This window comes from Kogia breviceps, chromosome X (genome assembly GCF_026419965.1).
Source record: "Kogia breviceps isolate mKogBre1 chromosome X, mKogBre1 haplotype 1, whole genome shotgun sequence".
In the NCBI taxonomy this organism is placed as follows: Eukaryota; Metazoa; Chordata; class Mammalia; order Artiodactyla; family Physeteridae; genus Kogia; species Kogia breviceps.
In genome coordinates this window covers 120,148,417-120,170,468 of record NC_081330.1, presented here as the reverse complement: position 1 = coordinate 120,170,468, position 22,052 = coordinate 120,148,417, and the positions used below count along the sequence as shown (strand labels likewise).

At 42.8% G+C, this 22,052-nt stretch overlaps 1 protein-coding gene across 10 annotated transcripts in view; it reads right to left on the bottom strand.

Moving 5' to 3' along the window:
* RAI2 (retinoic acid induced 2) overlaps window positions 1-22,052 on the bottom strand; it is a 404,475-nt gene that overhangs the window by 207,130 nt on the left and 175,293 nt on the right. For 8 of the 10 annotated variants that reach the window (XM_067023110.1, XM_067023119.1, XM_067023116.1 and 5 more), the window contains one exon: window positions 12,217-12,306. The gene's annotated coding sequence lies outside the window, so the exon portion shown is untranslated. Of the gene's footprint in view, window positions 1-8,173; window positions 11,450-12,216; window positions 12,307-22,052 lie in introns of those variants that run through there. The other 2 variants (XR_010838573.1, XR_010838574.1) reach the window with 2 other exon arrangements.

The following is a 22,052-nucleotide window of genomic DNA, read 5'->3' as shown; positions in this document are numbered from 1 at the left end:
AAAAGACACCCCAGGGGGAGGATTTGAGCCCTGGGCTGCTTTTCTGGCAGAAGCCCCTCTCCGTCTCCAAAACTGCCCCCACCCCGACATGTGGGATTCCCCAGAGCCCACCATCTTCCCTAGAGATTTCATCTTCTCCAAAAGATACTGGGGCTAGTAGGGGCAGGAGGAGCCATTGTTGTCTGCAGAAGAATTGAAATCATGGACATTTCTATACAATCCGATTATTGAAAGGCACCTGCGGTATCATCTCGTACGAATGCCCTTCATGTCGCGAAGCACCACGTCAAAGTTCCCCGACGGTGAACTGCCAATATCAGTGTCCAAAACGTCACTATATTATAAGGTAAGCCATTTCTTTTCAAGACATTAGACTATTTGTACATGAGGCTCAAGTGTGATTCCCTATAACTTTACTGCATTGGCTTTAGTTCTGATTTTTCCAGCTCCACATATTTAATGAGTTATTTATATACTGTCTCATTCCGTAGAGGATTTGAGGCAGCTTACAACTAATAATATGCACAGGCTATCCAAAGAGAAAAATGAAAAGTTGAGAGAATCCAGTAAAGAGAAAATGAGGGTTAGAAATTCACACACCCAGGAGCCAGATTCAAACCACAAATGTCTTTTTTACCAGGTCTTTTAGGGATTTTGGAGGTGGCCTCCAATGTGGTTCTGTATTTCCTAGCAGTCAGATATTCCCTGACAGTGGGAGGGAAGAGAAACTGCAAAAAGGCGCCATGAGAACAGGAACATGTGTCCGTTTTGTTCTCTGCTGTGTCTCCATGCAGGTGCTCCTTCAGTATATGTTGAATGAATGTTGAGTCAAAGAGGAAAATGCATTCAATTACGAGATTCAGGGTATTGGTAAGATCAAAAAGAATAGATTGTTCAGAAGAAGCAATTGCTAGAAATAAAACTGAAGTTCCTTCGAGTCCTCAAACAGAGAACAGAACGTAACAAAGTGGATGGCGCCCTTGACGATTTTCCTACAATGGGTCAAAGAATGAATTTCCTCCACAGTTTCTCATAATGATACTCAGTATGGACAGAAAGGACAAAGGCTGAAGTGCTGTTCAATAAAAAGGAATTCTACACGAGGACAAATAATGAAATACAAGTAAGTCTAAAAAGTTTTAACTCCGAGTTTTTCAGAGGCACATGTGTATACCCCCAGAAGCTTGTGTCTCTATCGGAGACAGACATTAGATGCAGGTTAAACACCCTTGGTGCCGAATTTACTGGGAGATGGAGGTGGGGGAAAAGAAGGCAAGGAAAGAGACTGGTCCATAATTTAAACCCTTGCTGCTCAGAGTATGCACAGACCAGCAGATCTCGCACCACCTGGGGGCTTATTAGAAATTCAGAATCTCAGTCTTTCCTCCAGACCTACTCAACTGGAACCGACATGTTAACAAGATCACCAGGTGACTCATACACAGAAAAGTTTGAGAAGTGCCTCTCCAATCCATTATTTTTATATTCACAGAGATATGGATCATTTATGGAGCAAACTGTAAGATTCGCATAGCTTTCAAAGATAATATGAGAAACTCACCAGTGACTGGCAGTTTGGGGCCACACGTCTGGACGGGTGGAGAGGTTGTGAGAGCTCAGGCTGTTCTGTCCTTAAAGACGGGAGTGTTGGAGAACATTGCTCTGATTTGCTGAGAAACGAAATCTAAACTCTTTAAGTTTTTTTTTAACATCTTTATTGGAGTATAATTGCTTGACAATGGTGTGTTAGTTTCTGCTTTACAACAAAGTGAATCAGCTATACGTATACATATGTCCCCATATCTCCTCCCTCTTGCGTCTCCCTTCCACCCTCCCTATCCCACCCCTCTAGGTGGTCACAGAGCACCGAGCTGATCTCCCTGCACTATGCAGCAGCTTCCCACTAGCTATCTGTTTTACATTTGGTAGTGTATATATGTCCACGCCACTCTCTCACTTTGTCCCAGCTTACCCTTCCCTCTCCGCATATCCACAAGTCCATTCTCTACGTCTTCGTCTTTATTCCCGTCCTGCTCCTAGGTTCTTCAGAACATTTTTTTCTTTTTTTTTTTTTTAGTTTCCATATATATGTGTTAGCATACTGTATTTGTTTTTCTCTTTCTGACTTAATTCACTCTGTATGACAGACTCTGAGTCCATCCACCTCACTACAAATAACTCAATTTCGTTTCTTTTTAAGGCTGAGTAATATTCTGTTGTATACATGTGCCACATCTTCTTTATCCATTCATCTGTCAATGGACACTTAGGTTGCTTCCATGTCCTGGCTATTGTAAATAGAGCTGCAATGAACATTGTGGTACATGACTCTTTTTTTTTTTTTTTTTGTGGTACGCGGGCCTCTCACTGTTGTGGCCCCTCCCGTTGTGGAGCACAGGCTCCGGACGTGCAGGCTCAGCGGCCATGGCCCACGGGCCCAGCTGCTCCGCGGCACGAACCCCCGTCCCCTGCACCGGCAGGCGGACTCTCAACCACTGCGCCACCAAGGAAGCCCTCTTTGAATTATGGTTTTCTCATGTTATATGCCCAGTAGTGGGATTGCGGGGTTGTATGGTAGTTCTATTTTTAGTTTTTTGAGGAACCTGCATACTGTTCTCCATAGTGGCTGTATCAATTTACATTCCCACCAACAGTGCAAGAGGGTTCCCCTTTCTCCACACCCTCTCCAGCATTTATTGTTTGTAGTTTTTCTGACGATGCCCATTCTAACTGGTGTGAGGTGATACCTCGTTGTAGTTTTGATTTGCATTTCTCTCATGATTAGCGAGGTTGAGCACCCTTTCATGTGTTTGTTGGCAATCTGTGTATCTTCTTGGGAGAAATGTATATTTAGGTCTTCTGCCCATTTTTGGATTGGGTTGTTTGTTTTTTTGATACTGAGCTGCATGAGCTGCTTGTAAATTTTAGAGATTAATTCTTTGTCAGTTGCTTCATTTGCAAATATTTTCTCCCATTCTGAGGGTTGTCTTTTGGTCTTGTTTATGGTATCCTTTGCTGTGCAAAAGCTTTTAAGTTTCATTAGGTCCCATTTCTTTATTTTTGTTTTTATTTCCATTTCTCTAGGAGGTGGGTCAAAAAGGATCTTGCTGTGATTTCTGTCATAGAGTGTTCTGCCTATGTTTTCCTCTAAGAGTTTGATAGTGTCTGGCCTTACATTTAGGTCTTTAATCCATTTTGAGTTTACTTTTGTGGATGGTGTTAGAGAGTGTTCTAATTTCATTCTTTTACCTGTAGCTGTCCAGTTTTCCCAGCACCACTTATTGAAGAGGGTGTCTTTTCTCCACTGTATATTCTTGCCTCCTTTATCAAAAATAAGGTGACCATAGGTGCATGGGTTTATCTCTGGCCTTTCTATCTTGTTCCATTGATCTATATTTCTGTTTTTGTGCCAGTACCATACTGTCTTGATTACTGTAGCCTTGTAGTATAGTCTGAAGTCAGGGAGCCTGATTCCTCCAGCTCTGTTTTTCTTTCTCAAGATTGCTTTGGCTATTCGGGGTCTTTTGTGTTTCTGTACAAATTGTGAATTTTTTTTGTTCTAGTTCTGTGAAAAATGCCATTGGTAGTTTGATAGGGATTGCATTGAATCTGTAGATTGCTTGGGTAATATAGTTATTTTCACAATATTGATTCTTCCAATCCAAGAACATGGTATATCCCTCCATCTGTTTGTATCATCTTTAATTTTTTTCATCAGTGTCTTATAGTTTTCTGCATACAGGTCTTTTGTCTCCTTAGGTAGGTTTATCCCTAGGTATTTTATTCTTTTTGTTGCAATGGTAAATGGGAGTTAAACTCTTTAAGTATTTAAAGACTGCTCTGAAATCCTTATCCTCTCCCCACTATAGTTTTTCTTTCCTTTTTTTTGATTGAATGTAAGACTCTGTCTGTCTTTAATCATTCTTCATACCAGGGAATTACTGACAGTGGTACCCTGGCAGACCCACTGTCTGGAAAACAAAGTCTTGATTTATGGCATTTGCTGGTTACCATGGTGTAAATGCTCTCACCATGGCCCGTTTCAAGCTACTAAGGGTTTAACAACCAGCTCACCAAATTCCTGAATATCTAGCAATTTCCAGCAAGTGAGTACCAGCTGGCTCCAGCATACCATTAGTTCCAGACCCTTTTCCACCCTGGCTGCCTGTACCAGATCCACTGCAGTTTGTCAGCCTGCCATGATCTGAGTACAAAAACCCAGGCTGAGTTTGGCAGGTACCAAGTACAATGGAATTAACCTTCCCATTATACTATAATTAATGTAGTCCAAGATCACATTCGATCCTTGGCAGCCGTGCACACTTTGGCTCACAGTGAGTTTACAATATATAAAGATCCTAAGACTCCCCCTTTACCACCACTATACTAATGTTGGTCCATGTCTTTTTCATACTGTTTTTGTATAGTTTACTTTTTAAACAAAAATACATACATTTATATGCACCCTTACCCTTATTGTATTTAATCTTGTTCATTTTAACTCTTCATTCTACCTTGTGGAGAACCCTCTGACTTCTGAACATGTCACTGGCTATGGAATCTATTCGTTTCTATTCTGCATCTTCTACACATTCACTGAGCTTTCCTCATTAAGTGTTTATTAGAGTGTTTAATAAGAAGTAGAGTAGGACAGGGTTAAGAGGAAGGCTCTTACAACAGTATTGGAATCTAGCTCAAAGTTGACATTCAAGACCAGATGTGAATTCATATATCTATTCTATCATCTCTTTACTTCTCATCTACAAAAAATATGATAGCCCTGTTTAATAGCTTGCTGAGATCCAGATATACTATGTCTAAGGCATTCTTCTCACTGGCAATTTTCGGAACACTATCCAGATGAGGGGAAGAAGAATTGAGTTTGGTTTTAGAAGGATTTCTTAACAATAATCACTTTCCATTTTAAGTGCTTCCAAATCAACTATTTAATAATACACTTATAATTTTTCCAAGGACCAATGCCCACCTCAATGACTTGATAGTATGTTGTTTCACTCATAACTGGAAGGATTCACCTGTGCAGAAAACCAAGCAAACTGGGAGAGACTGATTCTTCTTTTTTTTAAAAAGAGAACAGTTGTTTGTCTGTTTTTTAATAAATTTATTTATTTTTTGGTTTTATTTTTGGCTGTGTTGTGTCTTCATTGTGGTGCGCAGGTTTCTCATTGTGGTGGCTTCTCTTGTTGCGGCGCACGGGCTCTAGGCATGCGGGCTTCAGTAGTTGTGGCACGCGGGCTCTAGAGCGCAGGCTCAGTAGTTGTAGCACACGGGCTTAGTTGCTCCGTGGCATGTGGGATCTTCCCCGGGCCAGGGATCAAACCAGTGTCCCCTGCATTGGCAGGCGGATTCTTAACCACTGCACCACCAGGGAAGCCCGAGAGGCTGATTCTTAAAGTTAGATTCAGTCACTGGAATGGATGGGGAGTTGGAAATGATTTGAGTGATAGGAGGAAGTTCTGACCCATAGGTGGAACATGGTGGGTAGAGAGTATAATTTCACACAAGGCTTTGGCAAAAGCAATTGTTGTCATGGAGGTCTCTCAAGAGGTAACAGGGAATAGGGACTTCCCTGGTGGCAAAGTAGATAAGACTCTGCGCTCCCAATGCAGGGGGCCAGTGTTCAATCCCTGGTCAGGGAACTAGATCGCACATGCATGCCCTTACTAAGAGTTCGCACACCACAACTAAGGAGCCAGCGAGCCGCAACTAAGACCCAGCGCAACCAAATCAATCAGTCAATCGATAAGTATTAAAAAAATAAAAAGAGGTAACAGGGAATAGAAATGGCAGGCAAGTAGAGGCAAGGAAAGGTTCTGTACAGTGACCTGAGGTGACTGGGATATCAGAGTCTTCTGTCCACAAGTTGTAAGCTAGGGTCCAAGAACAGACTCCAATACTTAAATTAGGGATACATAATACAAGGAAGGACCCAGGGCCCCAAACTGAGACATAAGGTCATGGTGGGGATGGTAGCCAATAGCATATGATGGTGACTTCCAAAGCATCAAACTAGGACTTCTCTCACTGAAGTCACCTCTTGCCCCAGAACCTGTCTTGGGCTGAACTTTTAAGAGGATATCAGATGATTCCCAGCCAGGGAGAAAGGGAGAATAAGAGGGCAGGGAACTAGACAGATACTGAAATCTTAAATCTGTGAGCAGCATGGTGCAAATGCGAATCCAAAGAATTAGACTCCAGAGTCAAATTCTGGCTCTGCCCTCTACTGGCAATATACGTTAAACAGATTATTTAACCTCTCTGTGGTCTCAGTTTCCTCATCTAAAAAGTGAAGATAGTATGAGTACCTACCTCATAAGATTATTGTGAGGAACCGATGAAGCCACATGTGTAAAGCACTCAGAACCAGCGCCTGGCACCTAGTAAGTACTATGTACATGTTTGCTACTAGTATCATTTGCCTTTTCCAGTTAGAGAAATCTGGATATGCGCCAGTTCTCTAGCATTTCTTCCCCTGTCCATCATTTTCCTGGTAACCAATAGCAGTTCTGTTATGTCATCTCATTCTTTCAATGATCCCAGATATAATTTGCCTAGGCGTCAAGATTTTTAACTCATTTAAAGCAGATAGGAGATTTTAAAATATTATTTAATATCTCTTCACTTCCTTCTTAAGCCTTGTATGAGAACGCTGCTGAAGTCTCACATATGAATCTGTCTGCTCCCCCGTTCCTATTTTAATATTTCTTTCTTGATAGAAACTGCAGAGGCGAAATAAAATTGAAATTTGGGGGAGGAAGTCCATAAGATTTCAGGCCAAAAAAACCTCTTGAAGTAGTGGAAAGTGGGCTTGATAGGTAATTAGAAGATCTGGTTTTGAGTCTTGCTCTCTGACACAGCAGTTTGCATGTGGCAAGTGACTTAACCTCTCTGGTTCCTGAGTCCTTATTTGTCAGAGAGGGTTTTGAATGAGGTATTATCCATCCCTGCTTGGTCTGCTGTGGTAGTCACTCACCACGTGTGGCTAACGAACCCTTGAAATGTGGCAAGTCCGAACTGAGATATGCTAGAAATGTACAATACCACTTTTTGAAGACCGAGTGCCAAAAAGAATATAAAGTATCTCGTTAATATTTTTTATATTAATCACATGTTGAAATGAGAACACCTTGGATATATTGTGTTAATTAAATGTTATTACAATTCGATTCACCTGTTTCTTTTCACTTTTTTTTTAATGTGGCTACTGGAAATTTAAAATTACAGAAGTGGTTCGCATTATACTTCCAATGGACTGCGCTGCCTTATAGCTCCTCTTTGCTCCAATCATATATTATTCTACAATATTCTGATTGCTTATCTTGCATAGGTGGTGTTTTCCAAAGTCTGAGATGAGAGTCAATGGATGAGACACAGCACAATTTCTAGTCACGTTCTTGTCTGATTTCCCTCCCTCTCCCTATAGCCTCGGCTGGTAAGAAGGGCCCAGTTCCTGAAGATGAATTACCACACACGATGAAGTAAAATAACCATTGCCTTTTCCATTGCACAGAAATGTCAGCTGTTTACTACTGTAACTCACTCCTGTTCCAACTTTCAAAAGAATGCATCAAAGGCATTTACAACTTAAATTCCCAGTGAGGGATTATCCAAATTACTTGAAAAATATCTTACGGTTTATCTCCTGACTTTCATTCTAGACTACCTACATGAGGATAAAAAATTTGGACTTTGATTTCAGGAGCTTGAAACTATGACCACGGTTCTAAAAACAGAGAGAGACAACTTATTTCTAGTGACACCTGAGGAACAACTTAGGTTCCCCTTCAATATAATCTTACTGGGTCAAGGTCACTTTACAGCCAAGAGGAGTGATTATATTTCTTTGCAAAGAAGTTCCTGCCAAAACCAGTGAGGGGATTAGTGGAGGAGATCAGTAACATCAAACTAACACTGAGAGCGAGCGGGAGTGAGGACATGAGCACAGGAATGAGGGAGAGGAAGGGAAAGAGAAAGAAACTATACTTTTAAAAGCACTAAAAATAAAAATTTCAAATTAGACTCAAAATACTCAAAATACTATAGGCTGGCCCAAACCTGGATTCTCAGGGAGGCTAATCCAATGTCTGTGATTTACAATCCCAACGAAAGAATACCTTAAAATGAGAAATCCCATATTCAACTTAAATGCCTGATGTTACAGGACCTGAGACCTTGGGTTTATTACTGACATGATGGATGTGAAATCAAGATGCTTTACTTCCTTACTCTTCAGAGAATAAATGCTTGTTCCTTCATTTTCTTTAGCCTATTGCCAAAATCTGTTAGACCCATACATGATCAATAAAGACTATATTACGAAGAAATAACATTTCCAAGAAGAGAGAAAAGAACACACACACACGTTGTTTTTAAAAAAACCTAGGCATTAAAAATATTCTACTATGAATCTATATGTTTCTATTAAATCACCATCTTGACAATGAAAATTTATGCATCTAAATGTATAACAGACATCACATACTATTTTGGAATATTGTCACCCCTGGAGCTATGAATGATGGGTGTATAGGGAGAAATAATGCCTCAGCAGCCAGTAATATATAGGTTTGGGTCATAAAACAAAATATCAAAACAATTTCTTGGTTTCCCCAAATAGAAGGCATTTTGTTTGTGCTTCTGGGTTGGGGGTAGAAGTTAAAATGGAGAAAGGAATAGAAAGAGAAAGCAAGGACATATATACACTGCCAAATGTAAAATCAATAGCTAGTGGGAAGCAGCCGCATAGCACAAGGAGATCAGCTCGGTGCTTTGTGACCACCTGGAGGGGTGGGATAGGGAGGGTGGGAGGGAGACGCAAGAGGGAGGAGATATGGGGACATAGGTATATGTATAACTGATTCACTTTGTTGTAAAGCAGAAACTAACACACCATTGTAAACCAATTATACGCCAATAAAGATGTTAATAGATAGATAGATAGTAGATAGTTAAAAAGAAAGCAAGCAAGGGCCCTGAAGACTCACTTTTTCAACTTGAAAATGGTGGCCTTTAACACCTTAAGGTCTTCCACATAAAATAAAATGGTTATAGTCTTTTAATTAACATAGACTTGGCTAAGGTTGTCCTACTTTCTGGGATTCAGATTCAATAAAGCCTTCCTGAGGAGCTGCGATCCTCTGAACATTTGCCACATGAAATGTCAACACGGTGCTCTAACTTGCAGAGTTTTCTGTTTGCTACAGGTCAGAGCAGTGGGCGCCCTGGGTAAAAGGCATTCTGGGTCCTGTTTATCCTCTGAGAACTGTTTGCCTTGTATTATTTGCATGGGTGGCTATCTTTGTCATAAAACCCATTTTGTTTGCTTTTTAGAATCATTTCATCACCAATGACAAATATTACAAAGCATTTTAAGTGGGTAGGATACCATCCTAGGAACTGGGGTTATAAAGAGAAAGTCTCAGCATTCAAGGAGGTTATATAGTAGTTGGGGAGAGAATCAACTGAGGGCCAAAAAAATATAAATGGTATTATAAGCATAGTGGCAGGCCAGATTTGTGCCTCTGTGGGATTCAGATGTGCATGGGTGTGACTGGCCAGATTGGTTGGGTGGGCTCACTGGAAGCCTATTTGTATGAGTATTGAACAGCTGCTTTAAAAAAATCCCTCCATAACAGGACAAAAATAATCAGGAATAACATAATTTTACCAGTAACAAAGTATAAGGGAATAGTGTTGCGAGTAAAATTCAAGAGTTATACTGTCTCTAACCCAGCCCTAAGGAAACATTGTTTGGATTCTAGGAGGAAAGAAAGCTGTAAGTAAACATTTACTTTCTCTAAAACTGTAGAATATTAGAGAAAGAACATGCCTTGACACCCTTCTAGCAGAGTATAACAAATGCAGACTGTGGTAGTCGTTACTGCTATTCTCCAAATATTTCCTGCTCTCTATTTTCTGAGCATATGAGTTGGAATACACTTCTTGGCTCCCTTGTGTTTAGGTGAGCCTGGTGACTAATTCTGGCATGCGGATGGACATATGGAAGTAGGTACAAAGTGTGAAGATCCATGATTCTCAGGTTAACACCCACCAGAAAGCATCGACCACGGACACAAGGCACTGAACAACCAAGTAAACAAAATGATCCAGCCAACCGATGCCATCCAGCTTTTTTCATTGGCCACCAAAGAACTGGCACAATGGAAACAACGGGGTAACCATGGTGTCAGAGATGGAGGTCACACGGGGGCCCAGCAGGAATCTATTATTGTCATCTCAGTTGCCCAACCTGTTAGCACCATAGACCAATGTTGAGCCTCCAATATGGCACTTGTCCTTAAGGATACGGATGGGCCACTTGATAGCAACTGACTTCATGTGAGTCCCGTCCATCCTGGAAAATCTAGCTGTTCATTCTCACAGAAATAGATACTTATTCCAGATATGGGTTTGCCTTATCTGCCTGCACAGCCTCAACCGGCTCCACTATTCAGGGGCTTGCAAAATGCCTGACAGCGTTTGACATAGCACGTGACCAGGATGCTTCATTTCCCAGCACAGGAGGTGGGGCAGTGGGCGCATAATCATGGGATGCACTGGTTGTATCACACAACGTACCACTCAGAATACGGCTGGACATCACAGAGCAATAGCATTGCCTGCTGAAGGCACAGCTGAAATGCCAGCTCAGAGGCAAGACCCGGCAAGGATGGAGTGCCTCCCCCAGGATTCAGTATACACAGCGAAACAGAGGCGTCGATATGGCACTACATCCCCCACAGGAAAAGCCCATGGATCTGTGAACCCAGAAGTGGAAGTGGGAGGGATTCCTCTTGCCATTTTTGCCAGTGACCCACTGGGGGACTTCGTGCTTTCCATCCCTTCCACTTTGGCTCTTCTCGATTAGTATGTCCCAAAGGGGGCGTACTCTTGCCACCAAAGTTCCCCTTTAGAAGACATAGCCAGCTACACCGGTCCCCGTGTGTTCCCTGTGTCCTAGGTCCAGCAAGCAAATAACGAGTCACCCATCCTACCGGGGTAACTGACCCTGGCCAGCAGGAGAAGGCTGGGCTACTTTTACACGGCAAGGGCAAGGAGCAGCACGCGTGACGCCCGGGTGATCCGTGCGCGCGCCTCGCGGTACCCCCTCACCCGGCTGCGACTGCGACCAGACATGTGCACCAGGCTCAGTCTGGGAAGGGAATAGATACCGAGCCTTAGGCTCCTCGGGAGTGAGGGTTTGGATCACGTTACCGGGCAAGCCATTGAGACCAGCGGAGACGGCAGCTTTGAGTGAAGGGAATTTAGAAAGGACGGTGGAACAGGAAGATAGCAAACGCCATTTGCAGCCCCAAGTCCAACTGCAGCAATGGAGACTGGAGTTTGGCACGTTAATCTCTCTCTTCTAAGTTTCCCCTCAGGAAGAAAGACCCACTCGTACCCTGGACTCACTGCTTGCTCCCTAAACCTGTACAGAGAAGTGAATTTGTGTGTCAGCTATGAAGGGAAAATCCCTGACTACCCAGAACCATTTCTGTCATCCCCTCCCAAGTCCCATCAAGTGAGATTACAGAGATTTGATTCTGACCTGAGGTCTCCAGGGTCACGCACATCAAGAACCCATCTTCCATACACCTGCCTCCATGGAAATGAAGTTTTGAGCCCCTAATTTGCTTTGCCTCAGTCTCCCTAATATCACCCTAGGTGGCGTACTGATCTTTTGTCATCTACTTTAGCTCCCTTACCTTTCTTCTCTAATTATTCTCTTTAGCACTGACTCACAATTTGTGCATATTTTACCCTAAATTATTCTGATTGTGGAAAACATATACGGCGGATCTACTTTTACTTCAGTTTATCTTTAGGTTTCAGTGTGACAGCCACCCAGAGGCATTTGCAATAACCATGTGGCCGCTGCCACGTGTACTTCGTCTTGCATATGTGGCAGTGATATATGGGCTAGAGCCCAAGTTCCCCAAGCACACCCCCTCCATGGGCATTTGTGACACTCGCCACCTAGCCCCAGACGGAAACGGCGCGTATATGTGGAAGTGTGTCTTTCTGTGGGAGGTGGGCATTTGGACCCCTCTGTGGAAGTGAAGCAGTTTCTCATGACATTGCTCCATTGCTAGATCTAAGTGCTAAGGTAATTCTCCCTGATGCAGGGTGATTGCCCTGATTGCCTGCTAAGAGCTAGAGAAAAGGCACTGGTTGCCCAAATTCCATGCAACTCACCTGAATGTGGGTGAGGAGGCATTCAGTGGCCTTGGTGTTGGAGATGAGGGAGTGCTCAGCAGGGAGTCCCATTGCAGGAGATACTGGAGGCTGAAAAGATAGAACAGTCAAAACTGTAACAGAGTATGGAGAGAGGTTCAAAACAGGGGCAGTCCCCAATAGTAACAAAACACACGTTCTTTTTTGAGTGCACAAGGAATGTTTACCAAAATTCACTATATACTGGGTCGTCACGCCTCAACGAATTTCAAAGGATGGTAATCATTCAGAGTACGTATATTCTCTGATCACAGTGATCTTAAGCTAGAAATCAATAACAAAAAGATTACTAGAAAATTCAAAACTGACTGAAAGTTAAGCAATACACTTCTAAATAATCCATGAGTCAAAGAAGAAATCACACGGGAAATTGGAAACATTTTGGACTGATAAGGAAAGATACTGCATATCAAAACTTATAGGTGTAGATGGAGAAGGGCATAGAGGCAAAATTATAGTTTTAAAAGCATGTATTAGGAAAGATAGGATGAAAATCAATGATCTATGTTTCCATTACAAAAGTTAAAGAACAACAAATCAAATCCAGAGAAGAGAGAAGGAAGGAAATGATAAAGGTGAGGAAGGAAATCAAGAGAATAGAAAATAATAGAGAAGAATCAATGAAGCTAAAAGTCGGTTCTTTGCAAAGATTAATACAGTTGATACAATAGAGGATGTCAGACAGCTTTCCAAGTCCAGGGACCAGAGAGGAACATCAAAGTTTGGGTAATGCCAATGTCACAAAAGGGAATTTGAATGGATACTGAATAGGGCCCAGACTATTCTATCAGTGCATGTTAGCTGCTCACTTGTGTGGTTGGTCAGGTTGTGGCCCATGGGTGGTCAACCAAGCTCCATGCACTAAGATGTGAACAGGAGATCAGTAGCCAGCAGGGAATCAGCTCCTGAGCTGAAAAACCACCCCATATTGGAAGCAGAATCTGTGAGGCTGTTTATAGGAGACTCGGCCATCACCTATGCTTGGTAAATGTTTTACACTCAGCATTGGAGGAAAATGATCTTATTAATTTTATGAGGACTAACCATGCTTGTGTTTGTGTTGTCTGTGTATGGTATGAGTAGAACTGTTCACTTTTCTGTGTCCCCACCTGTGCATCAGTAAGGACGCACAGCGTTGCAAGTAATGGAAAATTGCTCTCAAATGGACTTAAACAATGAGCAAATAGCCTCATCACAAGGTGTCCAGGGTCAGGGCAGACTCCAAGCACATTATGTTGTATCTCCAGCTCCACTTTGCTTTGTCCACCTATGTGGCATGGCCACAGCAGCCCGAGATATAACATGCAGACACAACAAAGTCCAGGTCAAGAGGAGACTTCTCTCTCTTTGTCTCCTTTCCAGTCTCAGTGTCAGAATTTCCTCTTATGTCTCATTGGCCCAGACTGGGACATATACCCTTTATTAAATTAATTACTCATATGAGATTGCCATGATTGGTTCAGACCAATTTTTAAAAAACATTTTACTGAAGTATAATATACCTCAAAATATGCGTAGAGATTGATGTATTTTTTACAAACTGGGTCCACCTCTATAACGACTACTAGATGATAAGGATTTTTAACCTTGTTTGTGCCAGGGAATCCTATGGCAGTGTGGTGAAGCCTAGGGACTCTTTTTAAGAATTTTTTAAATGTATAAAGTAAAATACATAGAATAAAAAGAAATCCAGTTATCTAGAAATAATCTTATTAGCATTTTAATGCATTCATTCAGGTTAATTAAGATTAATTTGGTCATTCAATAAATTCATGATATAAGTATGTGTGTTTCTTTATTAACACACTAAATAACAAAATCTGGTGGTAGATATAATTGCTACGATAATTCTGAATTGCTGATGAGCATAAAGGATTCCACTGGTGACAAAAATCATAGCTCCTCCTAATATACTACTATGGTTTGTTGCCTACATTTATAATTAAAGGAAAAGCTATGTTTCCGTTAAAGATTAGTGAAAATAAAGAAGTATTTTTTTCCATGCACAGTCATAGACTCCTCGAATTTTATCCATGGACCAATTAAGGGTCCATGGGCCCAAGGTTAAGAACATCTGGAACTTAGACTCATCAGTTGAACTGGTCTGGATGTTGGGGGTTGAACACCAAGACCCACCACAGTAGATGAAGGAAACTGGAGCTTTGAGTCCAGCAGATTCATTCATTCATTCATTCAATCAACAATTATTTGTCACACGCCCACTATGTGTTTGGCACCGTGTTTTGTACAGGTATTCAGGGGTGAATTAAGTGACACGATCTCTCACCTCGTGGAGTAATTAGACCATTGGAGAGGAAAAACAGCAAAGATGTATACAGAGGTGAACTGAAGATTCAGAGAGAGGGCAAGTTGACCATTTGAGCTGGAATTCAGAGGGCTGGTTCAAACCAAAGGATGGGTAAGATTTTAGCTGAATTCATTACAGGTAATTGCCAAGAATTTCTCCTGAGCGAAGCAGGCTTTCCAGTGGGGCCACTCCGGACCCCTGATGAGCCCCTCTCTGAAAGGGTCCTATCTTCTGTAAAGCCTGGTCTTCAGTGTGGCGGCTGGTCCCATTTCATCTGATACTAGTCAATAAAGATCCGTATGATTCTCCTTGCCATGTTTAGCTTTCCGCTAAAACCACGAGCTCATCTTATAGTGATCTGCCTTAAGATGCCGTCTCCAACAACACATTATGTTTGCAGCCTGCAACTGCCAGCATCGATAAAGCCATTTCAGGAGACACCTCGAATTCCTGAGGAAACAGAGCTTCGTTACCTCCTTGCCTCCTTCGTTATATTTACCGAGTACCTAATGGATAATAAGCGTGATGCTGGGAGCAAGGGCCACAGAGATTAATAAGACATGGCTCTGCCCTCAAGCAAACAACACGTTAGTGGAGGCAGCAAGGCATAGAAAACCAGTGAATGCAGATGGGGTCCCAGCTGCTGGGGGAAAAGTCCATGGGGGTTGCAGTGGGGATGCAGAGGCTGGAGGGGACAATTCTGCCAGGTCTGGAGTGGGGAGTGGACAGAATGGATTTCGTAAGAAGTCAGTTCTTTTTTTTTTTTTTTTTTTTTTTTTGCGGTACGCGGGCCTCTCACTGTTGTGGCCTCTCCCGTCGCGGAGCACAGGCTCCGGACGCGCAGGCGCAGCGGCCATGGCTCACGGGCCTAGTTGCTCCGCGGCATGTGGGATCCTCCCGGACCAGGGCACGAACCCGCGTCTCCTGCATCGGCAGGCGGACTCTCAACCACTGCGCCACCAGGGAAGCCCAGAAGTCAGTTCTTAAGCTTCACCTGCGAAGAGGGGCGAACGGAATGTTGCTAGGTGGTCAGGGAAGAAGGAACTTTCTCAGCTATGCACTCATCAGACACCATGGCTTTCCTCCACCCGGAGGAACCATGAATTACCCGTCAAAGCCCCAACGGGGCTTCCCTGGTGGCGCAGTGGTTGAGAGTCTGCCTGCCGATGCAGGGGACACGGGTTCGTGCCCCGGTCCGGGAAGATCCCACATGCCGCGGAGTGGCTGGGCCCGTGAGCCATGGCCGCTGAGCCTGTGCGTCCGGAGCCTGTGCTCTGCAACGGGAGAGGCCACAGCAGTGAGAGGCCCGCGTACCGCAAAAAAAAAAAAAAAAAAAAAAGCCCCAACGGGGTAGTTCTAAAATTAGGAGTGACCAGCATTCAACCTTGTTTTCCTTGCTTTTCTTCAATGGTGTTTGGAAACATGTGAGCTATAAAAGACACTCAGAGAGTCAAAAGAAAAGAAATCAGAACTAGGCAAGTGGGCAAGAATCATAAACAGCCCGGTAAGAGTAAGGAGAGGAAATGAAGTTAGTATTTCCATGTTAGGTAAGGGAGTAAATAGTCTTTAGGTCCTCGAATCATCATGAATGAAAAAAGTTTTACATCTCCTTATATTGGCTTATGTGGTTCTGAATGTCAGCCACAAAGGAGAATCGCCTGGAGTTTTTTAAATGACCAATTACTAGGATACACCCCCAAATAATTAACTCAGTATGTTTAGGGGCAAGACACATGCATTTGTATTTTTAAAGCTCTCCAGATGCAGCCCAAGTTAGGAATCAGTGCTCACATGACACGGGGTCAGCAAGCTTTGTCTGTAAAGCAGCAGAGAGTAAATATTTTGGGCTTTGCGTGCCATAAAGTCTGTCGTAACCACTCAACCCTGCTATTATAGCTCAAAAGCAGCCACAGACAATAAATGAATGCCATGGCAGTGTGACCAAGGAAACTTGATTTATGGACACTGAAATTTGAATTTCATGTAGTTTTTAGGTGTCACAAAATACTTGTGGTTTTTTTTCCCCTACCATTGAGAAACGTAAAAACCACTCTTAGTTACTGGCCATGCAAAAATAGGAGGCAGGTGGATTTGGCCCACCAGCCATTGTTGGCTGTTTCCTACTATAGGCAACCCGAGACACCAGAGCAAGGAGAACAAAATGAAAAGCTTCCATTGCCTCCTTGGTGAAATGTCAGCTTGAAAATAAAGCACATTCCCATGGGCTGAGCATTTTTATCTGCATCCTGAATTTTCTCTCTAAAAATTCAAGCTTAATACTATACAGACATTGCTAAAACTGTATCGCACTGCTCTTTAAAAACAAACAGGTGGGCTTCCCTGATGGCGCAGTGGTTGAGAGTCTGCCTGCCGATGCAGGGGACACGGGTTCGTGCCCCGGTCCGGGAAGATCCCACGTGCCGCGGAGCGGCTGGGCCGGTGAGCCGTGGCCGCTGAGCCTGCGCGTCCGGAGCCTGTGCTCCGCAACGGGAGAGGCCGCAGCAGTGAGAGGCCCGCGTACCGCAAAAAAAAAAAAAAAAAAAAAGCAAACAAACAAACAAAAACAAACAGGTAAGGTGGACAAGTTATACAAAAACAAGTTTTCAAATTATGGTTCTATAACTCTATGCAGTATCCGTTTTCAAACTGCCAATATTGCAACCTGCTTCACAATTTCATCAAATTGGCAGAAACAATTGGATGGGGTTGGAAAGCGATGACTTGCCAAATGTTGCTTGAGCCAGCAGGGGCTGGAAACAGCTTTGCTGACGAGGCTCCAGCTTGGTGAATGCACACATAGCTATAACCAACCTGTTCCTAACCAAGTAATTACCTTCTCTTGGGGAGCGAGAGTGGTAGTGAAGAATTGCAGAAAGACAGCACACTGTAGGGGGAGAGGAAGAATGGGACAGAGAAAGGGAAAGGAAGAGAAAGAAGAGAGGGCTGCAAGGAAATAAATTCCTGCAAGATAAAAGAGAAGATGGATGTGGAGAGACTCACAAAACTTCCATCTGGGAAAATCGTCCAGGAGACGGAAAAGGAAATTAAAGGACTGGCAGGTGGAAAAGACTGGCTTTTAAAGCCTTAATAATAGGGATGCTTGGTAACCAATGAGGCTAATGCACAAGTGACATAAACCAGCAGGGGGTCTCGCAGGGGACCCACAGCACACACTAACTGAAGGACACTTAATACAGGATAATGGCAGAAAGATAGGACTGTGGCTGAATCCACTTCCCTTCATTCACAAAGGATGAGCTGGCAGAATTTCAGAGCTGGGTGCTGTCATTTGAGAGACGGGGCGGTATTGACTGAAAAGGGAAGGAAGCAGGAGAGGAAGGCCGGAAGGGAGGGAGGGAGGGAAGTTAACAAATGAAGTTAGAGACCCTGTGCTTGTAAGTTCAGGGTTAGGGAACTGTATGCCATTCATGTGAAAATACCCTTTCAATGCAGTTGATCACTAGGTCGGCTTCTCAAACTTTGATGTGCAAACAAATCAACCCCAGGAGCTCTTTATTTATTTATTTTTAAAAATATTTCTTTCTTTATTTGGCTGCGCTGGGTCTTAGTTGCAGCACGGGGGAGGATCGAACCCAGACCCCCTGAATTGGAAGTGCAGAGTCTTAACCACCCCAGGAGCTCTTTAAAAGGCAGGTTTTGATTCAGTGAGGCTGGGATGGAGCCCGAGATTCTGCACTTCTAGCAAACTTCCATTCGTGATGCTGCTGGTCCAAGGACCACACTTTGAGTAGCAAGGCTCGAGGCCTACTCTGTCCAGCACAGTAGCCAGTAACCGCAGGCAGCCATCGAGCACTTGAAATGTGGCTGATCCGAGTTAAGGTGTGTTGTACATTCCAAAGACTTAGTAAAAAAGAATCTATAATGTTTCATTAATAATTTTTATATTGATCACATTTTGAAATGATACTGTTTTGGATATATTGGGTTAAATAAAATATATTATTACAATTCATTTCCCCTCTTTTTCACTTTTTAAAATGTGGCTTCTAAAAAAGTTAAAATTACACACGTGGCTCGTGTTCTATTTCTATTGGTCAGCACAGCTCTGGGCTCTCCCTCCTCACCCTCTCCTCTGGTTTAGGTTATAAAAACAGTACTGAGCAGTTTGCATGGTTGATCCACAAGCCATGGGCAACACACCCTCTCCTCTTCCCCTTTCCTGCTCTCCCCCCTAGCTCCTCGCTGATCCTGCTCCCCCAGTTTTCACCAGGAAAATATAAAGAAATTTTAGGCACTTTAACAAAAGGTGCCCGTGAGCTCATTGCCTCACGCTCAACTCCCTCCGCATACAAGCATTCACTTCAGCAAAGCCCCTGGCTTGTCCATTGAACCAATACTGGCAAAAATAAGACGCAGGAGCTGCGCTCAAGCTCATGGTCCAGAGGAGCAAAAAGAGAGGTAAATAAAGACATATACTACAATGTTCTTGGTGCTGTAATAGAATACATCCAAGGGGCACAGTAGAGACATGATCTAAGGCAGTCCCACTGGCCAGAACTTTCTTGTCTGCTGGATTAGCTGTGTAACTTTAGGCAGTGACTTAACCAGACCAATCCGTGTCTAAGCTTCTGCATCTGTTTAATGGGAACAATAACAGTGACCTACCTCAGAGTGTTGGTATGAAAGCTAAATGAGCTTACATTTATAAAGCACTTAGGTCAGTGCTTGACACATAGTAAGCTCCACATACATGTTAGCTAAATAAATAGACTTGACAGGCCACTGTCAACCTGGCAATGAATGTTTTTAGGCATGAATGTCTAATATAATTATGATCTCATCCCATCCCAATGACCTTATGAAATTCAGTACTAAAAATGCTGTACACGACCCAAATGGATGGATAACTTGTAGTTGATTCACACACTTGAATACTACACAGCAATGAAAGAAGAAATAAATCACTTCTGCTCACAACACCATGGATGCACCATGGAGGACCTAACCACAAGGACGACCTTGTAGACCTAACGTTGAGGAAAAGAAGCCAGACACACAAGAGTACATGTTGTGTGGTTCCATTTACATGAAGTTCAAAAATATGCAAAGTTCATCTATGGTGAAAGATTATCTTTACTTTGAGGGTGTTGGTAATGACTGGGTACTTACGAACTAGGCTTCTTAGTGCTGATAATGTACACCTTGACCTGGGTGGTGGTTACCTGGACGTGTTCACTTTGTTAAAATTCACTGAGCTGTACACCTGAAATTTTTACGCTTTACATTGTGCATATTATTCCACGATTTAAACAAAAGAAAGAGAAGCTGCAGAGGAGTTCTTTCTAAATCATGTCAGTTGGAAAATCCAGCCATGAACCTCTGGGTACAAAGATGTCAAAACCTACTTAACAAAAAGAGGTCAGTCTGAACACCTTGCTTCTATTCCAATTATTTTGATCTCTGAGACAGAATTAAGCCCTTCCTAGAGTAGGAGAAATGGGTGAGTGAGATGAAAAGAAGATTAGAGAAAAGGAGTAAAATCAGAATGGAGCAGAGACGCTGAATAGCCCTAGGAGCTCCCAGAAGTGTGTGAAGAACAGTCTATGTAGCTCGGAGAGTAGAGCGTCTGGAGAGAAACACTGGCCAAATGTTCTACTTCAGACCTTCTTGTGAAGCTGAGCTTTGTTCTTCCCTAAGATTTTCCTAAACACTCCCATATCTTAGAGCTACACCTGCAGGGTTTCTTCAGTTCCCTGTGGGACTAGAAGGTTTTGCAAAATCTTTCCTCATTGTATTTTTAAGAAGCGTAGTGCTACAAGAGGATGGGGCTGGCTACATCATATGGTCTTGTATTTAATAGTCATATGGACAGACTTTAAGTAGAAGACCTTAGAGAATATCCAAAGGGCATAGCAGAAGGACCCAGAGCTGAGAATAGTCTTGCTCACAGCTGTGGGAAGATCATCTAACATCCAAGAGGGATATGTACAGAGAAAGGAGTGTTTGTGATTATTTTTATTTTGTTCCATAACCAATTTATTAATTTTAACTTATTTATTTATTTATTTATTTATTTAGGCTGCGCCGGGTCTTAGTTGCAGCACACAGGATCTTTTAGTTGCAGCATGCATGCGGGATCTAGTTCCCCAACCAGGGATGGAAGCCAGGCCCCCTGCATTGGGAGCACAGAGTTTCACCCACCGGACCACCAGGGAAGTCTCTAAAAATGATATTTTCTTAATATTACACAAAGAAAAAGTATTTTCTAAATTTCAAGATAATTCAACAGAGCCATAATCTTTTATTATTTTAAGTATCCCCCCCCTGGTTTGTGAATAACATGGTGAGGATGAAAGAATCTGAGATGAAAAGGTGAGAGACCTGGGCTCTCGTTGTAGTCCAGCCACTGCCTAGGTGTGAGACTTTACGTATCTGGACCATATTTACTTTGATTATAAAATGAGGAGAAGGAAGGAATAACAGAGGGCTCTGGACTTTAATTCTAAGAAATCTACATCCCCTTACGTTCACCACTTCCAAAGGCCAGCACCTACCTTGCTTTGTCTGAGGGCTACCTGTAGCCATTGAAGTCAGAAGATTTGTCTGCCTTTGTGGCAGGACAGAAATGCCAGGGAATGAACACCATTTGGAAGGAGCCTCCTCCAGTAATACTGGGGAGTTGGAATATACATACCCCAGCTCTCTTACCCTCAGGTAGAAGAACCCTAAACTATGTGTTTTACGCTATCACCTCAGAATTTCCCAGAGAGATCAAGTTCCACTCGATCAACATGGTAATTTACTTGCTAGTGCACCCTTTGTCCACTGCTTCCCCTTCCCTGGATCACTTTCCCATTCTCCCACCAGTGTTTCCTTCATCACCCAAAGAAACTCTTTATACCAGAATCCTTGATGTTCACATCATCTTCTGGGTGAATTTAAACTAAGACAAAACCCCACAAACCAAACACTGTGGTGATAGCGTTCTTGAAGGCTGCAGGAAAATGGTTCTCTCCACAGACAGGAATTTTAAGGAGTTTGGTAGATAACGTGGACAGAGGAAGGATCATTGTCATTCAGGTACAAAGCTGTGGACAAGACCACTTAAGCAACTGCTCTTTCTCCTCCTACTGGAACGGTAGTCCCTTTGGGCATTTTAACTGCTAAAAATGTGCAAGAATTAGTAGAAGGTTGAAAAACTTGCACCATCTGGCAAAACCTAGCCTGGTGTTCAGGAGACACGCTAAATTTGATGTATACTACATTAAAGAAGGTAATGAAATGGCCATTTTTCAAAGATTCAAATTAAGCCACTGATTAAGAGCTCATCGTCCCAATTTGCTATATTCTACGTCTTCTCAAGGAATCAGTATGAGGCTTTTTTTTAATCTAGAGGAAAAAAATACTAATTGGCTACCTTTGATCTCAAAGAAGGCTTTCCCTTCCCTTCCCTTCCTCTCCTCCTGTCTCAGCGCAGAAGTATTTTTCCCTAGGGACTGTGTAGCAGACACTGTTGAGAGATCCGACG